The sequence below is a fragment of the Erpetoichthys calabaricus genome, chromosome 11, assembly GCF_900747795.2.
Source record: "Erpetoichthys calabaricus chromosome 11, fErpCal1.3, whole genome shotgun sequence".
In the NCBI taxonomy this organism is placed as follows: domain Eukaryota; kingdom Metazoa; phylum Chordata; class Cladistia; order Polypteriformes; family Polypteridae; genus Erpetoichthys; species Erpetoichthys calabaricus.
The window spans coordinates 57,475,764-57,489,230 of record NC_041404.2 but is presented as its reverse complement, the minus strand read 5'-3'; the positions used below and the strand labels follow the sequence as shown (position 1 = coordinate 57,489,230).

Below are 13,467 nucleotides of genomic sequence, written 5' to 3'. Positions count from 1 at the left end.
AAACGGAGTGAGGTGGCCTCCTTTACAGTGAGGAGCTCTGTGATCCCGGGTGTGGCAGAAGTGCTGCATTGGCACCCTGAAGTGCTCCAGGTGCACCTAGATCCTTTTCTGGCTGCAGTCCCCCCAGCGGTGGCCATGGGCCCCTAGCAGAGCTGAACTTCCAAGTGCCAATCCAGTGGGATTGCCCTCTCGTGTTTCAGGAGAGATATTCCTGTGCCCATCAGAAGGGCATCCTGACCGGGCAAAGGCCCCATGGCCGGCCATCCGTCACAATACAAACGAATCCAAAATGAACCAAGACGAGCGACATAAAACACCAATTTGAACCCCTGCTGGCTTCTGACCACACCTGAATACCACGCCATGCTGACATTTTCTTACTTGTTCCACAATTGTGCTTCCCTCCAGTGAGCAACCAGTCGGGGTGACGAATATTTCATCACTGCATAGAGGGGAGCCCCCTCAAGAAGGACAACCAGGGGCTTGAAAAGAGACACGGGAGGCCATGTTCATTAACTGCCTACCCTCTGTACCCCCAAATCTTTCCGAACTCCCGCCTGAGGCTCGTCGCGGGCAGCGGATTGCTAGAATGAGAGCGGAGGGTGGGGAGGATGCACAGAATCTATCATGAAACGAGAAGAAGCAATAATATTTTCTGGCAAAGACAGAAGAGGAGCGGTTGTAAGATTATGACTTTAATCAAGTCTGGGGTGACGCACCTTTCCGAAGTCATTTATCTCAATTGACATCATTTGCCGTACTGTACTGTTTGTGTCTCGGACAGGAACTTGGCGGCCGCCATCGGCGTAATGCTTAGCATTATGAGGACTTGATTGTTTTATAACTGGATATAAAAGAAAAGACTGCAGGCAACTTTATTTATTCATTAGAACTTTGGCATCCTTTTCTGAAAAGGGGAAAATCTGTTGTTTCGAAGCGTTTGAATATCACGTGTCAACCTTAATCCGGTGGCATTGGGCGTAAGGCCGTCGGGGGGGGGGACACCAGTCCTTCAGAGGCCCCAAACTCAACAGATTAGCTCCAACCTTTGGTTTAAATTGCAGCTTATCACCCCGTTTCTTGTCTTATTTGACTTTTTGTTTGCTCCCTTTACTTATTTATTATTCTCCCCTGCTTTTCCAATGGGGACGAGTGATCCGGAAGGGAGGCTTTCTGTCATATTTCCTAAAATCCTGATATCCAAGTTTCAAAACAATCCTTCGTATGGTAGTTATTTTCCAATCTGATTGGACAGTTTGGATTTTTCACGGGTTGATTTTTGATGTGTTTGAGCTCTGATTACACTGGACAGCAAAGGTTTTGCTTCTTGGATACTTTGGGGTACATCTTAGGGATATCGGACTGCTGACGGTCATGATTAATATCACAGAGTGGCCAAAGTCTGCTTTCATTTGCAATTCTTTAATTATGCGCTGTCCCTTTATATGTTCTTTGTGGGTGGAGCTCCAAGGAGGCGGGCCCATCCTTGACATCACTGCTCCCGAGTCATCATCCTGTCTATATAAACGAGCTGAGAAGGCTCAGGAGTAGGGAAGCATTCTTTTAACGTGGGGTTTGTAAGTATTGCTGTTTATTGTGGTTTTCTGATTATTCTCATTCGGTCATTAGGATTCTGTTCATTAGATTTTGTTTTGGGGACTTGTTTGATTTGAGCCAACTCCTCAAACTCCATTTAGAGATCAGGGGCCTCGTTTATAAAGCTTGTCGTCGTCTTCTTCTTCTTCTAAGTTGACTTGATATACTTGATGAACCTTGTCCATACAGTTCCCCATTTAGACCTTTTTCTATTAACATTATTTGTTTCTTCTTCTTCTTCTTCTTCTAAGTGGGATCAATGTGCTTGATGAACCTTCTCCATTCAGTTCAATTTCTTCTTCTTCTTCTTCTAAGTGGGATCAATGTGCTTGATGAACCTTCTCCATACAGTTCAGTTTCTTCTTCTTCTTCTTCTAAGTGGGATCAATTTGCTTGATGAACCTTCGCCATACAGTTCAGTTTCTTCTTCTTCTTCTTCTAAGTGGGATCAATGTGCTTGATGAACCTTCTCCATACAGTTCAGTTTCTTCTTCTTCTTCAAGTGGGATCAATGTGCTTGATGAACCTTCTCCATACAGTTCAGTTTCTTCTTCTTCTTCTTCTTCTAAGTGGGATCAATGTGCTTGATGAACCTTCTCCATAGACTTCCCCAGTCTTACCCTTTTCTATGAACACTATTTTCTTCTTCTTCTATAAAGATTGCCTTTTATACACAAGCCACAGGTTTACAGTCATTCCTCCTCTTGTGGGTCTTACTGTGAAATATCATTCTGATCACAAAACAAGCATGGGAAACGGGTTCCTTGTCCTCAAAAAACCCAAACTCAAGTTTATAGGATGAAAATACACTCACCGGCCACTTTATTAGGTACACCTTGCTAGTACCCGGTTGGACCCCCTTTTGCCTTCAGAACTGCCCTACTTCATCGTGGCACAGATTCAACAAAGTGCTGGTAACATTCCTCAGTGATTGTGGTCCATATTGACGTGCTAGCATCACACAGATTGGTCAGCTGCACATCCATGATGTGAATCTCCTGTCCCACCACATCCCAAAGGTGCTCAATTGGATTGAGATCTTACCACATCCGGTTACCAGAAATAGCCCAAAAGTTGATAGAAATCTAAGCTTTGTGCCTAATACTTGTATGCAAAATTTGGCTGACCGAAGTGAGAGCGCACTCATGTTATTGTGTTTACACACACACACACACACACACACACACAGACACAATTCCAAACACGCTATTTTTGAACTCGGGGACGTCTAAAACGTTGCGGTGTACAGAGATTAGAGGACAGAGCCCTGAATGCCTGAAGATGTAGGTAGACACTCCAGAGAAAAATTAAAACATTGGTGTTAGACGTAAGAGGGAGAATGGGAGCAGGCGCTGATTACAGCACATCGCCGCACCCACCACAGGACAAACCACCTGGATTGAGACCCGAGTGACACCTCAGCATCACACAGCAACAGTATGAGATTTTTTTTTTTTTTTATGCTGGCTGGAGTGCCAATCCTGCCACCAACCCCCCAAGTATTCCCTGTAAATTGGAGGACCTGCTTGCAGATTAACGTCATACCCCGAACAGAGCAATCACAGGTTTAGGGCCCACTGGAGTGGAGTCACTTCTGGTGTTTACGGGACTCAAACTGGCAATCGGAAGCAGATCCCTACCCTCAGAGCCACCACTCCACCTGTCAGAAGCAAGGAAACTCCTGAAATCTCAACCCAAACTCTCACTCTCTCTCCCTTGGCCTCCCCTCCACACTTTTCCTCATTTCGTCTTCTTTCAGGAAATCTTGTTAGGACTCGGCTCTGCCTACAACCCAAAATGAAGTCAAGAAGCATTCTTCACTTTAAAAGAAACTATTTTGGACAACGTGTTATTGATTTTGGCTTCTTTACCTCTTATGGTTCCTTGTGGCGCCTGTTCAAGGAATGATGCGAGTCCCACTCAGCGTCACTGACCCCTTATTGACTGCACATAAGGTCACATTCTTGACTCGTGTAATCAGCGACACATTCAGCCGGCCTGCTAACTTCGGCCACTGCAAATGTGATTTCATAATTGGATTAAATGGGTCTGCGAATCTGATGTTAAATTAGGAAATGTACAGCCTTGGGACCTGTGTTTGTGTGAGCGCCCATTCCATGGACCCGCTTAGTAAAGTCGGATCAAAATTCTATTGTATTGCACTTCAGTAGTTCACTTCCTTAAACTTCAAATGTTCTGCCTGTGGTCGGCATGGTGGCACAGTGGTAGCGCTGCTGCCTCACAGTTAGGAGACCTGGGGACCTGGGTTTGCTTCCCGGGTCCTCCCTGCGTGGAGTTTGCATGTTCTCCCCGTGTCTGTGTGGGTTTTCTCCGGGCACTCTGGTTTCCTCCCGCAGTCCAAAGACATGCAGGTTAGGTAGATTGGCGATTCTAAATTGGCCCTAATGTGTGCTTGGTGTGTGGGTGTGTTTGTGTGTGTCCTGCGGTGGGTTGGCACCCTGCCCGGGATTGGTTCCTGCCTTGTGCCCTGTGTTGGCTGGGATTGGCTCCAGCAGACCCCCGTGACCCTGTGTTTGGATTCAGTGGGTTGGAAAATGGATGGATGGATGGATGGATGTTCTGCCTGTGTGGAGGACTCCATTTGGAGATCAGGGGCCTCGTTTATAAAGCTTGTCTTCTTCTTCTTCTTCTTCTTCTTCTAAGTAGACTTGATATACCTGATGAACCTTCTCCATATAGTTCCCCATTTAGACCTTTTTATATTAACATTTTTTGTTTCTTCTTTTTCTTCTTCTTCTTCTTCTTCCACTTCTAAGTGGACTTGATACACTTGATCAACCTTCGCCATAGACTTCCCCAGTCAGACCCTTTTCTATTAACATTTATTTCTTCTTCTTCTTCTTCTTCTTCTTCGTCTAAGTTGGACCAATGTGCTTGATGAACCTTCTCCATACAGTTCCCCATTTAGACCCTTTTATATTACCATTTTGTTTCTTCTTCTTCTTCTTCTTCTTCTTCTTCTTCTTCTTAGTTGGACCAATGTGCTTGATGAACCTTCTTCATACAGTTCCCCATTCAGACCATTTTCTATTAACATTAATTTAGCTTCTTCTTCTTCTTCTCCCACTTCTGTGTGGGCTCGATGTTCTTGATGAACCTTCTCCATACAGCTTGCTCCTGCACCTGCACCATACTCTAAAGGACATTACTTGACTAATGTCAGGTTAGACATCCATCCATCCATCCATTTCCCAACCCGCTGAATCCGAACACAGAGTCACGGGGGTCTGCTGGAGCCAATCCCAGCTAACACAGGGCACAAGGCAGGAACCAATCCTGGGCAGGGTGCCAACCCACTGCAGGACACACACAAACACACCAAGTACACACTAGGGCCAATTTAGAATCGCCAGCCCACCTAACCTGCATGTCTTTGGACTGTGGGAGGAAACCGGAGCGCCCGAAGGAAACCCACGCAGACACGGGGAGAACATGCAAACTCCATGCAGGGAGGACCCAGGAAGCAAACCCAGGTCCCCAGGTCTCCCAACTGCGAGGCAGCAGTGCTACTCACTGCGCCACCGTGCCGCCCAGGTTAGACATTCTGTAAATAATTTTATCTAATCATTGATGGTCTCCAATTGATCTACATGACATCAGCTGACTGATGCCAGGCTATAACGATCCAACTGATATCAATCAACTAATGCCAGGCAACACATGATCTACAAGGCATTAACTAACAGGTTCAGGTTCAGGTTTGGAGGGCTACACCAAAGGCTCCAAATACGTCTAGGATGGGGAGATGTGAGGTTTTTGCCATTTATTAAATTTAAAAACCTTTCTCTTTGGGGTGGCACAGTGGCGCAGTGGATAGCGCTGCTGCCTCGCAGTAAGGAGACTTGGGTTCACTTCCCGGGTCCTCCCTGCGTGGAGTTTGCATGTTCTCCCCGTGTCTGCGTGGGTTTCCTCCCACAGTCCAAAGACATGCAGGTTAGGTGCATTGGCGATTCTAAATTGTCCCCTGTGTGTGCTTGGTGTGTGTGTGTGTGTGTGCCCTGTGGTAAGCTGGTGCCCTGCCCGGGTATTTGTTCCTGCCTTGCGCCCTGTGTTATCTGGGATTGGCTCCAGCAGACTCCCATGACCCTGTAGTTAAGATATACTGGGTTGGACACTGACTGACCGGCTGACCTTTCTCTTTGTCATTACGTGTTAGTGAGTGTTACTTGATGGGCAAAAATGACCAATTCATCCGTGGCAAATGAAATGGACGACACAGTAAATTGAAGGGGGCTGAATACCTGCTGAATCCCCTCCAGCCATAAGCAGAAGCTGAAAATGCACACACGGTGAGAACTTTTTATTAAAAACCAAGTCAAAGCACATAACAATCCAGCGAGGTTTCAGGACATGTCAGGTCAGTTCCTCCTGGAGCAGATGCGCCCGCCTGGCGTATTAATATTGAATGATCTTGAGTCGTCCGACAGGAAGACACCTCTTGATCTTGTTAAACTGCTCCTAGGAAGGCTTTCACTGCTTTGCATAATTTGCATACTCAGCGCTTTCGGCCTGACACCGAGTGAAGGTCACCGAGGCTCTGATCTGGCCTGTCCTCTTAAATTTGTGCTCAAAGATTCCCAGCAGAGGAGGCGCATTAGAGCTTCCCCATAAATATTTCAGTGTCCTTCAACTGGCTTATTGACGATTAAGGAATTGTTTGAAGAGGGCGGCCAGCGCATGAGGGAAATGCAGGAGCAGAGTGCATGGAAATAAATATAAGTTTGAGTTAATGAGTAGTCAGGGTGGGTGGTACATAGCGGCACCACAACTCTTGTGCAAAATGTGGGGTGGTCTTAATAAACCGTGCAAAGCCAGAATATTTGTGGAGGGTCTGTAAAATAAATTATCAATCTTAATATAAAGAAAAGTGTCTTTGTGTCTATATATCTGTGTGTCCATCCAGATGTTCTGTCTCTGTCACTCCAACAGATGGAGCATCACAGACATTTGTAGTTATTAAGCACATTGCATTTGTCACTCCAGCAGAACACATCAAAAACATCAACACTGCATATACAAACCCCTTAGCAAATGACATGTTACAGAGACACAGGCATTGCATTTGTCATTCCAACAGATGGCACAACAAAAACATCAACACTGCTTTTAAAAAATCCCATACCAAATGACATGTAGCAGACATAGGTAGTGCACTTGTCATTCCAACAGATGGCACATCACAAACTTTAATACTCCTTTTACAAATTCCATATAAAATGACATATGGCATTGACATAGCCATTGCTTTTGTCATTCCAACAGATGACACAACAAAAACATCTTTGATTTTAGAAATCTCATAATAAATCAAACAAACATAGGAATTGCATTTGTAATTCCAACAGATGATTCTTCAAAAACATCAACACTGCTTTTAAAAATACCATACCAAATGACATGTAGCAGAGACATAGGCAGTGCACTGGTCATTCCAACAGATGGCACATCACAAACTTAAATACTCCTTTTACAAATTCCATATAAAATGACATATGACAGTGACATAGCTATTGCTTTTGTCATTCCGACAGATGGTACAACAAAAACATTATCATTGCTTTTACAAATCCCACACTAAATAAAACATGACAGAGATGTAGGAATTGCATTTGTCATTCCAACAGATGGTGCATCACAAACATCAACACTGTTTTTATAAATCCCATAGCACTTGGCATCTGACAAAGACATAGGCATTGCACTTCTCTTGCCCCTTGTAGAAGGTCCTTAACTCATCAGCAGGACCCATCGGTATCTGCTCCTTTGGGCAAGGTGGTAGAGGATGAGCACTGGCAGAGCCTACAAAATGACCTCCAGCAGGCAGGCAGGCAGGCAGGCCACTGGTGTGAATGTCTCTGAGCAAACAATCAGAAACAGACTTCATGAGGGTAGCCTGAGGGCCCGATGTCTTCTAGTGGGCACCGTGGAGCTCGATTGGCATTTGCCATAGAATACCAGAACTGGCAGGTCCACCACTGGCGGGCGCCCTGTGCTTTTCACAGATGTGAGCAGGTCCACCCTGAGCACATGTGGGTCTGGAGAAGCAGTGGAGAACATTATGCTGCCTACAACATCGTTCAGCATGACCTGTTAGGTGGGGCGTCAGTGATGGTCTGGGGTGGGAGGCATATCCATGGAGGGACGCACAGACCTCTTCAGGCTAGACAACGGTGGACACCTTGACTGCCATTGGGTATCGGGACGAAACCCTTGGACCCATTGTCAGACCCTATGCTGATGCAGTGGCTCCTGGTGCACAGCAATGCCCGGCCTCATGTGGCAAGAGGATGAAGGAGTTGATACCATTGACTGCCCCCCCCCACCACGCTCACTCACCTGACCTCAATCCAATAGAACACCTCTGGGTGGGAAATTATGTTTCAGTCCATCCGACCATCTCAGCCAGTCCAGGAGCTCAGTGATACCCTGGTCCAGATCTGGGAGGAGATCCCCCAGGACACCATCCGTCGTCTCATTAGGACGTTGTCAGGCGTGAGTGGGGGGGGGGGCATACAAACTACTGAGGATGATTTGGAATCGCTGCAATGACATTTCAGCCAAATGGACTCATCATTTTGTTCCCATTGATTTTCGGGGTGTCCCTCTGTCGGTTCATCGTTTTCATTTCCATCCTTTCGTTCCTCACACATCACCATATCAGACCATAGCGGTAGAGATGGCCAGCAGGATTTGTTTTCCCATTGAGATCTGATCTGTTTTCAAAGTGTTCCTTTCATTTTTTTGAGCAGTTTATATATATCTATATATTTACTGTGAACAATATAGAGGACAAAAGATACAGTTCTGGGGATTCCACCCCATATATTGTCCCCCACGTTAAAGTGACAGAGTAATCAATAAGGACTGAGTTATTATCATAGACTGCACTGGTGAGTGGACGGCGACTTTTTATATTCTCTTGAGAGGAAGAGGCGGGGCAAGAGGGGAAGTGAGGTAAGCAGGAGGGCGTGGTATGGCCCCGGAAGTAGGAGGAGCTTTAGCTGCTCTTCCCTTCTGAAGGTCTATTAAAGAGGGAGAATACGCATTAGTGGTGTTCATGAGCCCCCCGTCTCTACGATTTCCCTTCAGCTAAGCTCTTAGACTGCCCCCCATGCGCACGTGCGTGACGATACATACGGGGAGTTCCTTGTAGGACCCTCTATACTCCGACCCACATGTGTCTGTGTGTTTTTCTAAATGCTGTCCAGTCAATTCATTTGGCCACTGGTGGACCGCAGTCAACTTCTGGACGTAACTCAGTTAGAATGAAAGCACACAGGATGGACCGGAGCACAAGGGTGAAGCGCCACGGCTGCCAGTCAGAATACTTCTAAGATGGAGAGATTTCTGTGTTCGATTTTTTAAGAAATTTGCATACCTTTCCAAAAACCCGTTGTCACTTTGTCATTATGGATATGATGGGTATGATGGGCATTAAATCTTCAACACGATAAAAGGGTGCAGAGAGTGTAGGGGTCTGAATGCTTTGATTCATGTGTACTTGGGTGCAGGGTGGCACCGTGATGCCAAGGTTATCTGGTATTTGTGGGGTTCCCAGCATGGTCACCTTCTGTCTGTTGTCTGCATGTTTTCTCCGTATCCCCCATAGACACGTCGGTGAGGCTGGTGTGCCCGGTGATGCCCGCGCCCCCCTGCTGTTCTTTGCATGGCAATCCACAGGACTAAAGGCCAGCTTACAGCTTTACATGCAAAATGCTGGGAACTCAAGCAGTTAATGCTATTCATGTTTTACTTTATTAAGCAAATATTTTCAAGAAACACTCCTAACTTTCCAAAGGTTTTGTTTTCCTTGGCTTTAACTGGAAGCCCACATGCAGAAAGAACAAAAAAAATCAAAAAGCTCGCAGTTTAAAGTAAAGACGGCTCTATGAAGTACAAAACAATTGATGAGCCTTACAATTTGAGCCGTGTGAAGTTTAGTCAGATCGATAGTGCTGACCCACTTCAAACGAGGGCCCCCTCGTCGCTGCTTCGGAGCCACGTTTGGGCAGCTTGTCAAGGCGGTCCGATTCTGTGCACATCCCCCCCCCCCATGCCCTTTGACCTCAGTCTCACCGGAGTATCCTGTGCCGTTTCAATTTCAAATTGACATTCTCTCCAGCCGCTGTCCTCTGTGCACTTCTGTGATAAGCCTCTCAATAGAGATGTTAATTAGAGAAAGTCATACGGCGTTGTGATGATCTCTGGGCCTCGGCGCATCTCGAGTGTCGGCCGCACCCGCTTGATCGTTCACATCGGGCGGCAGTGTCACGTCAGTCTTGAGCTGAAATGACTTTAATGTACTCTGCAGTTTATGTGGCAATACATATGGCCAGGCAGCATGGTGGCACAGTGGTCAGCACTGCCACATTGCACTGCCAGGAGTCTGGGCTAAGGTACGGTATGAAACATGGCAAGGGGATTGTTGAGATGAATTCTTCTCTACGTGTGCAGACATCTGTAATGTTGGCTTAAACTCGTCTACCAAATAACTCGAGGAAAAAAGAGAGAATCTGCGGTGGGTTGGCACCCTGCCCGGGATTGGTTCCTGCCTTGTGCCCTGTGTTGGTTGGGATTGCTCCAGCAGACCCCCGATGACCCTGTGTTCGGATTCAGCGGGTTGGAAAATGGGATGGATGGATGGAAAAAAAGAGAGAATTGAACTTTGGTTAATTAATTATCAGTGTAGGAGTGCCATTATGATAGATAGATAGATAGATAGATAGATAGATAGATAGATAGATAGATAGATAGATAGATAGATAGATAGATAGATAGATAGATAGATAAAGTGAAAGGCACTATATAAGATAGATAGATATGAAAGGTGCTATATAAGATAGATAGATAGATAGATAGATAGATAGATAGATAGATAGATAGATAGATAGATAGATAGATAGATATGAATGATATGAAAGGCACTATATAAGATAGATAGATAGATATGAAAGGCGCTATATAAGATAGATAGATAGATAGATATGAAAGGTGCTATATAAGATAGATAGATAGATAGATAGATATGAAAGGCGCTATATAAGATAGATAGATAGATAGATAGATAGATAGATAGATAGATAGATAGATAGATAGATAGATAGATAGATATGAAAGGCGCTATATAAGATAGATAGATAGATATGAATGATATGAAAGGCACTATATAAGATAGATAGATATGAAAGGCGCTATATAAGATAGATAGATATGAAAGGTGCTATATAAGATAGATAGATAGATAGATAGATAGATAGATAGATATGAAAGGCGCTATATAAGATAGATAGATAGATATGAATGATATGAAAGGCACTATATAAGATAGATAGATATGAAAGGCGCTATATAAGATAGATAGATATGAAAGGTGCTATATAAGATAGATAGATAGATAGATAGATAGATAGATAGATAGATAGATAGATAGATAGATATGAAAGGCACTATATAAGATAGATAGATATGAAGGGCACTATATAAGATAGATAGATAGATAGATAGATAGATAGATAGATAGATAGATAGATAGATAGATAGATATGAAAGGCGCTATATAAGATAGATAGATAGATAGATAGATAGATAGATAGATAGATAGATAGATAGATAGATAGATAGATAGATAGATAGATATGAAAGGCACTATATAATAGATAGATAGATAGATAGATAGATAGATAGATAGATAGATAGATAGATAGATAGATAGATAGATAGATAGATAGATGTGAAAGGCGCTATATATTTGTTAGATACTTACTAACCATTAACCCATTATATCTCATACGCGTGCTCAACTGAGGTGGGACTACCTAAGAAGCCAGTAAAAAAAGGAGCTCCAAGATTGGCATTCACAGACATGGCACTTAGGGAGCACTAAGGTGGCATCTTTGTCCCGATGCCCGACTCTCTCTGCCTCAAATGCAGGTCATATATATGCCACTATGCACCAGCTCTGTGAGGCTCGCTGGCGACCTCGTACCCTGGGCACATGGAGTCTAGTAGCCAGGAGACACATGTGAAGTAGCAATCTCGGAGCTGCTTTTATGCCAGCCTCTCCAGGTAGTCCTGTCCTCCACCGCCTGTTGTGCTTGTCCCTCTTAGGTTCAGACCCCTGTACGCTACACTATTACTGTATTTCCGCAGCACATGTCCCAAGGGGGTATTGAGGGAGATGTCAAGGAGGAGGTGGAGGTGCCAGGTTGCTGACCCAGCCTGGACTCAGATAAGCAGCAGAAAGTGGGTGGATTGATGGTACTCAGTATAACTCCAATTTTCATTCTTAACACGTTATATCATTCTTAAAAGATAAGCTACAAATGGGTGGGCAATTGAGCAAAGCAGATGGGCATAGACCTTCCAGGGCACTATACTGGCGCAAAACCAGGACCCACAGTGACCCCAGCAGGGCTGCTGTGCTGGACTACATCTCCTGGCATGCTCTGCTAGCTTCCCACTGGGCACTGATATCCGGAGCCACTGCCATCTAACGTGGTGGGGGAGTTAAAAGCCCCCAGCGACATCTCCCTTATTCCATGGGCTGTCCTGTCTGTCCATCCCTTCTGGCCATTCCTCCCAGGTCTGTTCCCCTTCTCCTCCCCGGCCGGGATGCCTGTCTGCCTACTAGGAGTGTCCCGTCCGGGTTAGGAATCTTCGTCCCTCTTTCTGGCCAGGATGGTCAAGGCCATTGTGACACACAAAAGGAAAGGACTTGATGTTAATGTTGGTAGGCCCTGGGGGTCCGAGGTCGATATTTGGTGTGAAATGGTTGAGGTGCCCATAGTTAAAGCAGTAAGGATCTTCTCACATTGTATTATCATCAGCTATTGTTTAATCAAATATAGGAATGGAAGCAAACACAAAAAAAACGGTTTGGGAGACATCCATGACCCCCGTATGTTGAAAATAAATGACAACAAAATTTTCTTTTTATGAAGATATTAGTTACATCTCTTCAGACGAGAGTCCAATGCAAAACTGAGTAAAACTAAAGAAAATGGCCGAACGTCCGGTCATAGGGGTCCCAGGCGGGCAGACAAAGGAAGTGACATCAGTGGCGGAATGGCCATCAGTCAGAGGAATAGAGAAGGCGTTAGAATGCAGCGCCATCCCCTGGTCCAGCGGGTAACTACCACCACCAGTGCCCTTCAGCTGCCTCCTAAGCACACGCGTGTGACACGACGCACGTCATTTCAGCCACTTTCAAACCTTAGCAGGAAACTGGAGTCTCGTTAGAAAAGGACATGGTGGTCCTGATCACGAGTACAGCAGGCCTTGAGAGTTCACACTTCTGATGGTATTAAGGGGAGGCTTCGGGGGGGTTCTGTTCTACCATTTAAAATTCTGCTTTTGCTTATCCGACGTTAAATGTCAGCTTGAACTTTTCAATACGTTGGTAATCACATAAAAATCCCAGACATTTCTTCGTGTCTTTCTGAAAATGTTAAAACATGGGGGCTAAGCATCTTGGAAAATGATGAGTTGGGAAACAAGGAGTGTCCTGTCATGTCCCACGCTGATCCTCTCAGCTACAAGAGTCATTAGGCAAACGTCTACGGGTCTTTGGCCTAATGTGCAGAGGGAAGGGACCTTCTGGTTTTGGTTTCAAGATGGACACCCCACTTGATTTAAATTTAGCAGTGGCGCTTCCTGGTGGTTACTGCATTGAAATCTGCAGAACGAGGGCACCGACAACTCCATAGGTGACTTCAATTAGTCAATGAACCAGCCAGTGTGCTGGCAACACAGGAGTTTACTTAGAAAAGAGATCAGGAGATGAAGGACAACCAAAGCAACAAGCAGATGAGTTGTAGCCGTAAGTCAAAACACAAATAACCAAAGTGTAAC

The 13,467-nt window shown here is 45.1% G+C and overlaps 1 protein-coding gene across 1 annotated transcript in view; it reads left to right on the top strand.

Annotated features, from left to right (window-relative positions):
• Positions 1–13,467, top strand: part of adamts2a (ADAM metallopeptidase with thrombospondin type 1 motif, 2a) — a 590,393-nt gene that overhangs the window by 430,237 nt on the left and 146,689 nt on the right. The window lies entirely within an intron of this gene.